General features: G+C 41.8%; 1 long non-coding RNA gene across 2 annotated transcripts in view; it reads left to right on the forward strand.

Annotated features, from left to right (window-relative positions):
- The window catches only part of LOC140843094 (uncharacterized), a 59,830-nt gene that overhangs the window by 195 nt on the left and 47,610 nt on the right, over positions 1-12,025 (forward strand). The window lies entirely within an intron of this gene.

A 12,025-nucleotide genomic window follows, 5' to 3' on the forward strand; every position in this document is an offset into this window, starting at 1 on the left:
CTATGGCAAGACGGGAAAAGCTGTCTTGGTGGTCTGGGGTAGTGATTTGCCTATCAGTGTGACAATGGGTTGTGTATTTAAACAAGTCTCTCGTTAGTTTTTGCACGTATATTTTCAGCCTGTGTCCAGATTGCTGTTGTTCTTCCCAACCTCTTTACCCACCCACTTTCCTTCCTGTCCAGGAAGAAATGGGTTGCAGGTCCAGCCGCAGCAGCAGCCGTAAATTTTAGGTACAGAAGGGAGCGGGTTCTGGTAGCCACTGGTAAGAGCAGAATTTTCTTCTGGCCAGGCAAGATCTTCCTTTGGTCAGCAACCTTAGAATTTTGTCTTAAAAGTGGAATGGAGGTTGGAATATAGGCATAATGGAGGAATCACGAGGTTAAGTGTCCTTGATTGATGATGAACAGTAACAGAAGGGACTGGGGACTCATGGTATGCTGGTGAAGGATGGACTAATGAAAGTGATTCCAAGCAGGTGAGGTAACTGGGAGAACAGCAGGTCTTCCTTCAAATTGTAAAATTGTTTCTATTTTGACTTTACCCCAAGGCACACTCCTATTTAATGAATATAAAACGCAAAACAAGATGTTAGCCTAGTATCCCCCCACATCCCCAGCCCACCGCAGATAAGCACATTCAGTTTTCTGCATCAGGAAGACCAGATATAACAAGGTTTCTGGCACTTTAATGCTTGCTATAAGTAATGATGAAGTAGGGATTATACTGTATTTTCTCCTAAACTCACTTTCTAATTAAAAGAAAAAATTTGTAAGAACCTCTTAAGAAGTTTCTTAAGGAGGTTCCAACTTCCCGAGTACTCTTTAAAAAAAGTAAATTTCTATTAGCCTGAAAAAGAATATTCAAAACTGAAACATGATTAAGAAAATACTAAGTGCACACAGCATCTCTGGCACTCAGGGTACTTTCCTGATAGAGCCAATTCCCAAGTGTACTGATAAAAGTTGGCCCTTGCTTATTCAGGTCCCTACCCTCAGGACCAACTCCTGACCTTTTGATTTTTTTCTCAGACTCTGAGGGAGTCTCATGTATTGCAATTCCTAGAGTTTGCCTGAATAATCAGATAAATAGAATTCTCTGTAAGGCTGCTAGAAGGGTGAAATTTAATCCCACAGCCTTAGCCCCCTCTATGTTGATGTCTTCCAGACCCAGGTTTTGCTGGACCCTTCTCTGGAGCTGAGTCTTCCCTAATTGCTGATGGAATATTTTTCACCTTGAGACACACAGCAACTCAAATGTTTAAAACACGTTTAAAACAGAACTCATCCCTTCCCTCCCAAGTCAATTCCTGCTTCTCATATCACACTTTCCAAGTCCGCAGAGCCAAACCCTTGCAGTTTTCAATTCCCCCAAACTTCTACTCTGTCCTCTGTAATCCTGAGCCTTATTCCTTTTTTTCTGTTGTAGAATTCATAACTTTACTCACTATTTGTTGTGTGCCACCCCCCTCCCCCATACCTGCCAATCTATGCTCCATGAAGGCAAAAATCATCATTTTGTTCACTAGTATAGCTCAGGCAACTTGAACCATACCTAGCATATATTAAGTACTCAACAAAGTTGGTTGAATGAATGAATCCCTTACTGCATAAGGGTTGAGTGCATTCCTTTGTATTTAAACCTGAATTTAAATGCCATCTGTGACAGTTTCCAGATATGTGACCTTATGCAACCTCCCTAATTCTGGACTCCCTTATCTGTTAAATCTGGCTAAGATCCATGTTATAGGAGCTATTGTGAGGATTCAGTGAAAGAAGGCAAGTGAAGTAGTAAACAAAGTACCAGCACATAACAACACATTAAAGGGTATCTGTTACCGTTGCCTTCCTGTCTGGTTACCAAATCCTGTTGATTGTTCCTATGGGATGATTGTTTTTCCTTCCCTCTTCCACTGTCTGAATTTAGACCCTTTTTACAATTTGCCTGGTCTGGCACAGTAGAGTTTCTTCTTGATGATCTACACTCTTGGAATCACTTTTCTGGAGCAAGATCTCATTGGGTTGCTTCTCTCCCTAGATTTCTTTGGGGACTGAATGAAAATCAGTCTTTTAACTTAGCATTCCAAGCTTTCTACAAGTTGACCTGTACCTATCTTTTCAGCCTTCTCTTCCACTTAACCCTGTTTCTATTCCAGGGCTTCATGCTATAGCACTGCTCTAAGCAGCACTGCCTGGTTACCCCTCAAGCTCTCTAATTCCCCCATACCACTCATTCCCATTTCTTCTTCTAAGAAGCTGAAATTCACCAATCTGTCTCTTTTTCCCCTATATGCCCAGTGCATATAATTTGTATCTTTTATTAGCCTGAACCAAATGAAATGGCCATTTTTGCAGGTCAAAATGGTCAAATATTGTTAACTATATGGTTTAACTTAAGGAGTTGAGTGTCTGGGCTTCACCAAAGATTGTCAAGGCAGAGGCTGGGTGCTCTTCATTTCTATATCCTCTACCACCCCTGGGCATGGGGCTTGGCTCATGTATGTTCAATTAATGACTGTTAAATTGAACTGAAAACTATAGAAAGTACTAATTGAGAGATGTTTTCATAGTTGCAATCCTTCCTTCCTACAGGTAATGACTGCTATAAAGCACCTCTGTATATTCACTGCCATACAGTGATGGGATATTTAAAAACACCCACAATGCAAGTTGTGAGAGTTATTTCACACATTCGAACAAATCCTATCTCCTCTGGAGGTTGCATTTACGCTGGGGCCTGAAAGAGGCTTAGGATTTTGGATGGTATATTCATTTTAATACTCTTGAGGATACTTCCTGGAGGGAATTGACCTCATTTTCAATTCAAATACAATCTGAAAGCTAGAAAAAGAATATCAGACTCCTTGAGGTTAGTAGCCACATCTGTTTTGCTCCCCAGTGTACCTGCACTGACAAACAGTGCCTAGCATGACATTAGTGCTCAGACAGTTCGTTTGGTATGCATGCTCACTATTTGGGTTTTCTATTAGGTTTGTTTTTCTTTTTTTGAAGAGATTTGTGAATAAATGAGAAATCCAAATCAAAACCTATAAGATCAGAAATTTTATACTAGAATTCAAGACTTTTCCATATAGGCAAATTCCTCTGGGAAATCTTTCAGAAGGACACCCGACTCCCCACTGCTGATTCCATTGCTATGGGAGATCCCCTGGAAGCAGACTTCATTAATGTTCCGCTGGGCACCAAGCAGCTAACCTGCTCACTTAGTTGGACTTCCCCCTGGGTTGGGAACCTTTCACCAAAAGTCTGGGTACCAGTACTCTTGCAGCTTTAACACAAGCCTATGGGGGCAGACTTACTGTGTCTGTGTGGAAAGTTTGATCTTCCTCTCTGTGGGGCCACCAAGTTAGACTTTTTGAAATGACTTTCTGGTTTTTAAAAAAATTTTAGAGATGACTTGACATCTCGTGAGTCTTGGAAAATCTCCTGGGGCCTCCGTTTGGCAAGGCCCACATTCTCCCCTGTGGGTGGATGTAGGTGGAAGGTAAGGGTTACCCACAAGGCAAAGGTAAAAAGTGGTAGTGTAGATTCCCAGTGACTGCAGACATGCTGAATCACACGGTGTTAAAAAGCAAGAGAAGAATTTAGCCCTTAGCTTAAGATGCTCTGCCTGCATTTTCAGTGAGCCAGGGAATATAAAAATGAAATTTATTTGTTTCTGTGTGATTAGCAGATGTTACAACACAATGCCCTGTGATTTTGCCATAAACACTGGTAACAGACTATCTTAGGAGAGTTAGGATTCCCTGATGTTAAGGGGCCCCAGAGGTCAACAGTGGCCAGGTCAGAGCTAGGGACCTAGCAGTTCTGGGTGGACAATAGTAGGAGGGAGGTAAAGCTCTGTCCAACTCCCTGGCTAGCCTCACCAACTGAGTGCCTCCTTAGGAGCTGGGGGCAAGAACCTGGCTCTATCTGTATCTTTCTCATACCACTCTCAGTCCCGCAGCTATTCCTGTACCCTAGTAGCCATGGTTGGCTGCCTAAGAGTTGGCATTCTTGCTGAGTCTCAGGGAAGGAGAACAGGGTGATTTCTCTGTACTCCAGTTGTATAATTTATGGGTAAAGGAAAGGGACAAATGGGTACCAAATATGGGGTGGGGTGTGCTTCTGTGATGTACATGAAGCATTTGGTTATGCTTCTACTCAAAAGCCCTTCAGACCCCTTACCTGATCAGATTCCAATAAAGCAACACCCCCCCCACTCTCTTATCCATAATATCTACTGTGGTTCTCTCACCCTCCCATACCAGTGGTGGGTGCAATACGGTGTCTATCAACATAGCAGTCACAAAACTATCATGTCCTTTCTGCTCCAGCCTTTCCTTACCAGTCAGTATAATTCTGTGCCTGGATTCTGTCAGTCATCCCCAATAATGATAATGCTGTCCTTGGATGTGAAAGAGAATAAACTTGTATCAGCTCAACCCAAATGATATTCAACTAAAACTATCCAGGAACCCCTACTATAAAGCCAAACTTTAGCTTTCAGTTCACCCTTGACTTTAAGCTATAACAACTTCAGTATTATCTTAGAACTTTTGCTGCTTCTCATTTTCCCAAATTTCCCCTTAAATGAAGACCCAATGCTCATCTGTTCTCTTGTTTCTGGAAGCCAAGGACTTTGAGAAACACTGAGAATTCTCATGGTCTCCCCAGAATACTGGAAGAAGCAATGGAAGACCCCAGCTGGCTTGGGTTTAACCGTTGGTGGTTTTTAACATGCAACTTCCCCTTAGGCATGATAACACAGGAAGCCTTTCATAGCTTGAGAGAACTGCAAATGTTCCAGTGAAAAATAAGAAGGGGAAGGGAGGGGCTCGAATCTCCAACATGGTCAGGCTCTTTTCTGACTGTTAGAGGTACTGAATTTGAATCTGAGCCTTGCCATAGATGACCTGGTAATACAACCTGTTTTTTCTTCTCTCAAACAGGTGAGCATGCTATACCTAAAGGCATGGAGGAAAAAATTACCCACTACAGTGAAAATAAGCCACCAACTAGCAGACTTGAACTCAGTTTCTCTCTTTGTGAAAGGAGGGGGTACTGGTGAATAGGCCTAGATTGCTGGTTATTTTGCTGTGATCAGTCCCTACTACAGGAGGAAACCTAATACTGCACCGACTTGTACTCTGCTGTTGTTCAAAAGTGAAAGAGCCTGTTTTCTTAACTTGGAAGGTGGCCAGTTCTTACCCACCCTGTCCCCCACACATGCAGCATCACCCATGACTGTGGACAGGAACTATAAGCATCATCAATCAGCTCACAGAGAAGATTTTCACACTCACCTTCTTGGGGTCTTTACAAATGTTATTTAACTTTGTTCACTCTGCTCACCACCTCACTCAGCCTCCTGATCAGGTGGGGAAAGGAAGTTCAATGGTTGGCTAAGAGAATGAGTTAAGAATGGAGAGGAAATAAGACTCAACAGTCTTCCCTTCAGCATATAGACTTCCTCTTCCTTGAGGTTTCCTTATTGGCATCCTCTAATTCCTATTTTCTTACCACAAAATTAAGTCATCTCTGATGCTCACAATGAGCCAAATTCTCTTGGATTAATGAGAGAGGGCAAATGAATGAAGTTTCTGATCATTATAAACAATATTTTGAGTCACTAATTTAGGAACTAGTTCTTGAGAACCCAGTTATTGATGGGAAAGTAAGAGAATGCTCTCATTTTATTTTCTCCTTGCCTTGAAATGACTTGATGGACCTCAGTTGAGATCCCCAAACTCCACCCAGAGTGTATTTCATCCATAGTGTGAAATAGGCAAATTTCACAAATCAACCACAAGTAACAGATTTAAAATATTTCCAAGATTAAAAGCTCTGGAATGGTGTCTTAGAGGTGCATAGAAATTGCATTCCAGTTATCTTGTGCCACATACATAGTAGACACCTAATAAAAATTTCATTCATTTAAGACATGGTGGGGTCTAAATGGTATGATTACAGAGGGTGGCGTTGAGAAGTTATTATTTCTTGAGAATCAGTCAAAGCATTCAGACACTAAATCTCTGTTCTTAAGCTAGCCAGTTCACATGCAAAATACCAAGGAGCAAGAGGGGAATTCAAAGGAGAAGTAGGAACCAGAGGTAAAAATCAGGAATTGATTTTCAAATGACTTCTCCAAAGCACTTTGGCAAGCATTTACTGAGCCCCTCCTACTGGCAAGAAGGTGGGCTGGCTGCTCCTGGAGACACACAGATGAACTAGAGGGGTTCCCTGCCTGACTTCTGTAGGAAGGATGAAACATGAAGGTAGGCAATGCTAACACAAGGCAGCTCATGACACGTAAGGTAGAATCCAAAGTACTGCAGATGAGGAGTCACCTTGGGCCATAGGGAATGTAAACCATCTGCTGGAAGTTTACCCTCGCTCAGTTCAGGAGGACAAGAACTCTATTAGGCGTGTTGTTAGGAGCAGTGTGGGTGGCACCATGATGCAACATGGCATGGGAGTGACATGCTCAGAGACCTAAGAAAAAAATGCAGCCTGTGGTTAGAGTATGGCAATGGCTTAACCTGACTAGGGGCATAAAAATGTTGTAGACTATGGTACAAATGTAGGGAGGAGGCCTTGAATACTGGACTAAGGAATTTATGCATTGGCTGGAAGGCAATGGGAAGACATTTAACATTTTTGAGTAAGGGAAGCAGCATGATTAGAATTATGCTCTGGGAAGAGAAACCTAGTAACTGTATTTATGATGAACTAGAGATGGAGAGGTCAATCAGGAGGTTATTGCTAATAGTTCAAGTTAAAGTTTTTGAAGGCCTGCCTTGGGGCAGTAGTAATGGAACTTGAAGGGAAGGACTAACTGCAAGACCTCCCCCAGCCCCCGGCCCCATTATTACAGGCAGTGCACTATCGAGAGTGGTACTGTTTGTAACAGGCAGAAACTGGGAGCTATCCAAATGCCCATCAACAGAAGAGTGGATAAATTGTGGTATATTCACACTATACAACATTATATCATAATGAAAATGAATGAAATACAATTATATGCAATGGACCTCACATAATATTGAAAGAAACCAGCCACAAGAGAACACATCCTGAGTGATGCCACTTATACAAAGTACAAAAACAGGCAAAATGAATCTGTACTGGAGAAGACTAGATAGTGGCTACTTTTGCGGGGGCAGTGAATTATGGAAGTGGGCACAAGGGAGCATCTGGGTTCTGGTACCAAGCGTGGTGAACAGATTGTGATAAACTGCAATTTGATTTCTGTTCTACTCTTTAATTTTTCTCACCTTTAGATGAAAACTCTGGCAGGTTCTATTATTTCTGTAACTCTTTGATAATATGCAGTACCATGGCCACTTTAAGTAACCAATGCAGCCTCAATTCAGAAATCATAATATCCAGTTTGCAACAATAAAAATTCCAAACAACACTGCATCATTTCTGCTTTGCCAGCTTAGGTTGTTTCACATTAAAGCTTCCAGTGGAACAGGGGTTGGAGACATGGTTGGCTTTTCCTTCCTAATCACTCCTCCTGCAGTTCCACTATAGCTAAGGTACAGGAGGGGCAATGGAGAGCTAGAATGGGGAGGACAGGTAAGAGGGTGGCTCCAGACCTTCTAGGCCTAACAGACATTTAAAGCTAGTGTCTCTGGTGAGCCTGGCAGATGGTTAAAGCAGATGCTTCCCTTCTTGACTGGGCTATTGAGTGGTTTTCTGCTAGGTTCATCTATCCACAAAGGTACGTGGCCACTTGCAGCTTCTTCCTCAACCCCTGGGCAACTAAAAGTTCCCTTCCACCCTAAGACAATTTTAAGGCATTCTCTCCCCACCCAAATGGCCACCATCTGGCCTTCAGGAAACTTGAAATGCCAGCCAAATCCACGGCAGCAGCCCTCTCTGGCTCCTTTTCCAGTGCCCCTTGTCAGCCCTTCTTCATCCTCCAGATTTGCAGACAGAGTTGGGCCCCATCTGCAGAGACTTCAGTTTTCACAGGCACCCACACTCTGGGTCTCCCATACTGCTGGAGAAACAAGTCCTTCCACTGAGGCGTTTTCCCAGGCCCTGGGGTCAGAGGGCACCCAAGGAACTGGAGCCTGACAACAGCTCTCTCCAAAGAAACATCTTTTATCTTTTTCTTCCCTCTGACTTTTTGATATCTGTGGCCTGGCTGAAGAGCTAGGAATTGTGAGACAGATTCTTTATTCTTCCTGTAAATTCTGCATATGTGGTATATGCCTCACACTCACCTGGGAATCTTGGCATCTACTGTATTTGTGCCTCAGGCAGGAAGAGTCCTATTCTAACATTCCATTATACATATTGTAACAATTTCAGACTCTGCAAAAGATAAAAAGAAGAAAGTAAAAATTATCCATAATTTCAACACCCAAAGATACTTACTCACATTTTGGAATCAACAAAATGTTATTTCTTTCAGACACTTTTCTCCAAGTATTTCCTTCCTTCCTTCCTCCCTCCCTCCCTCCCATCCTGCCTTCCTCCTACCTTCTTTCCCTCCCTCCCTTCCCTTCCTTCCTTCCTATTTAAAAAATGGAATCATACTAGACATACTATTTTGTAGATGCTTTTTCATTTAATCCATACCAAGATGCAAAGTATCATTTTAATCACATACATTTAAAATTATTACTTCCTCCTTCCCTTGTTTTGAACATTTAGTTATTTCCAATTTTATCATTATCAGTAACACTATTTTAAATATCTTCATGTATAAAGCTTTTTAAAAAAGGATTATTATGTTAGAAAGATATTAAAGAGTTGATAAATTAGTCTTCAACAGACATTCTTAAGGTAAAATTAAGATTTGCTCATTGATTAGGTAGAGAGTTAGGGGGGAAGGAGCAGGAAAAAATAACAAAGGCAGAAGGTCGCTTTGTTGGGGTGAGGATTAGTTGTTTCAAAGTGGTTAATCTTGAGGGTCCACAGCCTATCCACGTGGAAATGCTCAGCTGCAAATGTGGATAGGAAAGAAACTATGGGTAGAGATGGCTCCTTCCTTTGAGAAATTTGGCTGTTAAAACTATCCTTAGGAAAAGCATTGGTTTGTTAGGCTAGAAGCCCAAAGGTAATCATTGTTAGATGGGAAAAGATCCAGTGGGAAGGCATTAACTGAGGGACACTAGGAAGGCACCTAGGAAAGAAAAAGGATTAAAGGGTCATGATGGGAAAGTTATTGGAAAGGGCAAAAATTGCTGAGGAGGCTTATTACAGATGGCTTTTAGGTTTTGCTTAAGTCATCTGCTGAGAGTGAGAATGGTGAGCTTATGACTCATGAGTCAGAATCTTGACTGTTGTATTATTACTATTTTTAAATAACCTTAGAGCTCATTGAGGCTGCTCAAAATTCAGTTGGCAGCATTTGCATCATCAGGCACTCCAGAGCTGATCCAGAATCAGCATTTTTAACAAGACCCCAGGTGATTCCACGTCCATTAAAGTTTGGGGAAGTACTGCTGTAGCCGGTATTCCCCTTAACAGAAAAGGAAATGGAGGCTCCAGGAGACAGGCTATTTTTCAAGTGAAGATTGCAAAGGTTGGGAGAGCTCTTTCAGGAGATTAAAGGGAATTCAATGAAAGATAAAGAAACAGGATCTTCAAATGGGAAAGAAGTTCCAGCACCATAATTTTGAGGCTTGCCTAGCAACACTTCAGAGTATAGGAGTGGAAAAAGTAGAATGATTTGATGCAACCCAAAATTAGGTTTAGAATTGATAAGATGGACACTACAGACAGGAAAGTGAGTAAGAGAAGCTGCAGTGTCATTGAAGCCAATCCTGAGATGAATGCTTTAAGAGGGAGGTGGAGGGAGTGGAGAAGAAGGCCAGCCGTAGCTAGGTGGGGATGGAGAAGAGGCCTCTAGGTGAGGAAGGGATAGGCCTAAGAATAGGCCAAGGAAGTGGGGGTTGACATGAAGATATGGGGAAGGTGAGGCAGTTGTAGTCAAAATAAAGGACTTGAAAGTTTGAAATCCTGAAACTGGAGCATTTGTAAATAATTTAAAACATCCAGGTAGGCCATCTCATGGTAGAGCTGAAAATCATCGGAGTTTAAGAGGTTAAGAAACAATGAGACCAGAATAGGGATGGTGTTGAAATCTCTGGGCATAATGGCAGTGGGAGTGGGAGGAAAAAAAGTATTGACGTTTCTAAAGCACAAACTGTTCAATACTGATTTCCTCACATCAACTTCCCTTGGTGGGTCAACGAACAAAAAGAGCCACATGATTTGCCTTAAAAACTAAAAAGCTCTTTATCTGTGGAAAGCTGCAGTCCTTCCTGAGACTTTCTCTTCAAAAACTTGGTCTGATGAGAGTTTATTTCTTTAGGAGTTGGTGATCAGAGGGCCTGAACTTGGAAAAGACCCATTTCTTGAAGGATTTGACCACTCCCGCCAGAGCAGGACTAAGTGCCAAAGGACATGAGCCTTAATTTGAGCCAAAAGCTCTTATCAGGGCGACAGCTTCCTGGAACACCAGTTGCCTTCTGAACACAATGAAGCCTTGAGGAGTAGTTTGTGAATATATGGGTATTCAAGTAGTATTTTACGGTATACAGCAACGCCAGAGCTTGACCTGGCTGCCCCTCTTTAAAAATTTACATCATGATTAGAGTGTATGAGGATGGGCTGGGAGAAGACTGTAAGAACAAGGGAAAGTTTTCATTTTCTTTCAGATGAAAAAAAAAAGTTACAGGAGAGTTTACAGATAATTACTCTTAAAAAATTAAATGTATCAGTAAGTAGGCACATACATGTATAAAAACAATAGCAGTAGACTGTTCAGTTTTGTTGTAGAGGATAGTACAAAAAGCAGCTCTGGATTCTAGGACAAGGTCACTGAAAAGAGGAAGAAGATACAAGAATGATTTATTTTTAAAGAATTAGTAAAGCAGTACTTCTTAAGGAGTAAGTTTGGGCGAGGGATTTACTTTTTGGAAGACCTGCCATAATCACTTCCAAAGGAACATGTTTCACAGAGGTGTAGGTCACATTCTGTCCTCCCAGGCAAGTAGAGAGCCAAATGAACAGCAGAACTGTCTGGGAATTCCACTGGCACCTGTCAGGACACAGGCATTCTCTGCTGGGATGCAGTCACAGAAAATGCCAGAAGCCTGTCTTAACAATGGACTGCATTTGGATGTGAATGGACCTAATACCTACTAATGTCCTAGGCCAGCTGAGAGTGAAAGGGCCAGGTCAGATTTTAGAAACCAGGCCAGATTTTAAAGTGAGTTTCTGTTTCTACCATATTAGAAATTAAGAGTCCCTCCCAGTCATTTCTCAAGTATTTGCTTTGGACTGGATTTTAACTAACACCAACGAGATGTCTGGGGTTGAAATTATATCAAATTTCTTGTCAGAAGCTCCCAAACACCATTCACATGACACTGCTACTTACAGCAAATTATTATGGTTATTTAATAACTTAATCCATTTGATAAGAGTGTTCTTCTGAGAATACTCTGGTAGGAAAACTATTTTTAGCTGCCATCAGGAACTAGATAATTGGCTTCCTGTTTACTTCGATTCCCAGTTGAAAGTGAATTATGTATGTAGAGTCTCTGGAAGCAACCATCAGGTCAAATAATGCCAACAATGAACAAACCTTGGGACAGAGGGCTTCAGGGAACCTTGAAACACTTTACATACAAGAGAAAATCAAAGTCTTTCTCAAGATTTACTGCATTTGCTCAGTGGTGTTCCCACCTCTTGTATTTTCTTTCATTTTCATTTTCTACAGCTATTCTAAGTACATCTCTGAATGGAATTTCCTTCATTTATAGACATGAGCAGACTGCATGCCACTGGCTGGGACAAGGCAGGGAAAAACTGGTTTTCTCACCTTTCCTTCCTCTCCCCAGTACATTTTATTCACTTTCTCATCCTTGTTTTCCTCCTGACTCCTGCAGGGCTGCTGGGCTATTAAAATGCCTCATTCTTCACTACACCTCACCCTCTCATGTAATTCCTACCTAGGGTTGCCCGATGTAGCAAACAGGATGCCTATTAAGTATGAATCT

Source organism: Manis javanica, chromosome 8 (genome assembly GCF_040802235.1).
Source record: "Manis javanica isolate MJ-LG chromosome 8, MJ_LKY, whole genome shotgun sequence".
Classification (NCBI taxonomy): domain Eukaryota; kingdom Metazoa; phylum Chordata; class Mammalia; order Pholidota; family Manidae; genus Manis; species Manis javanica.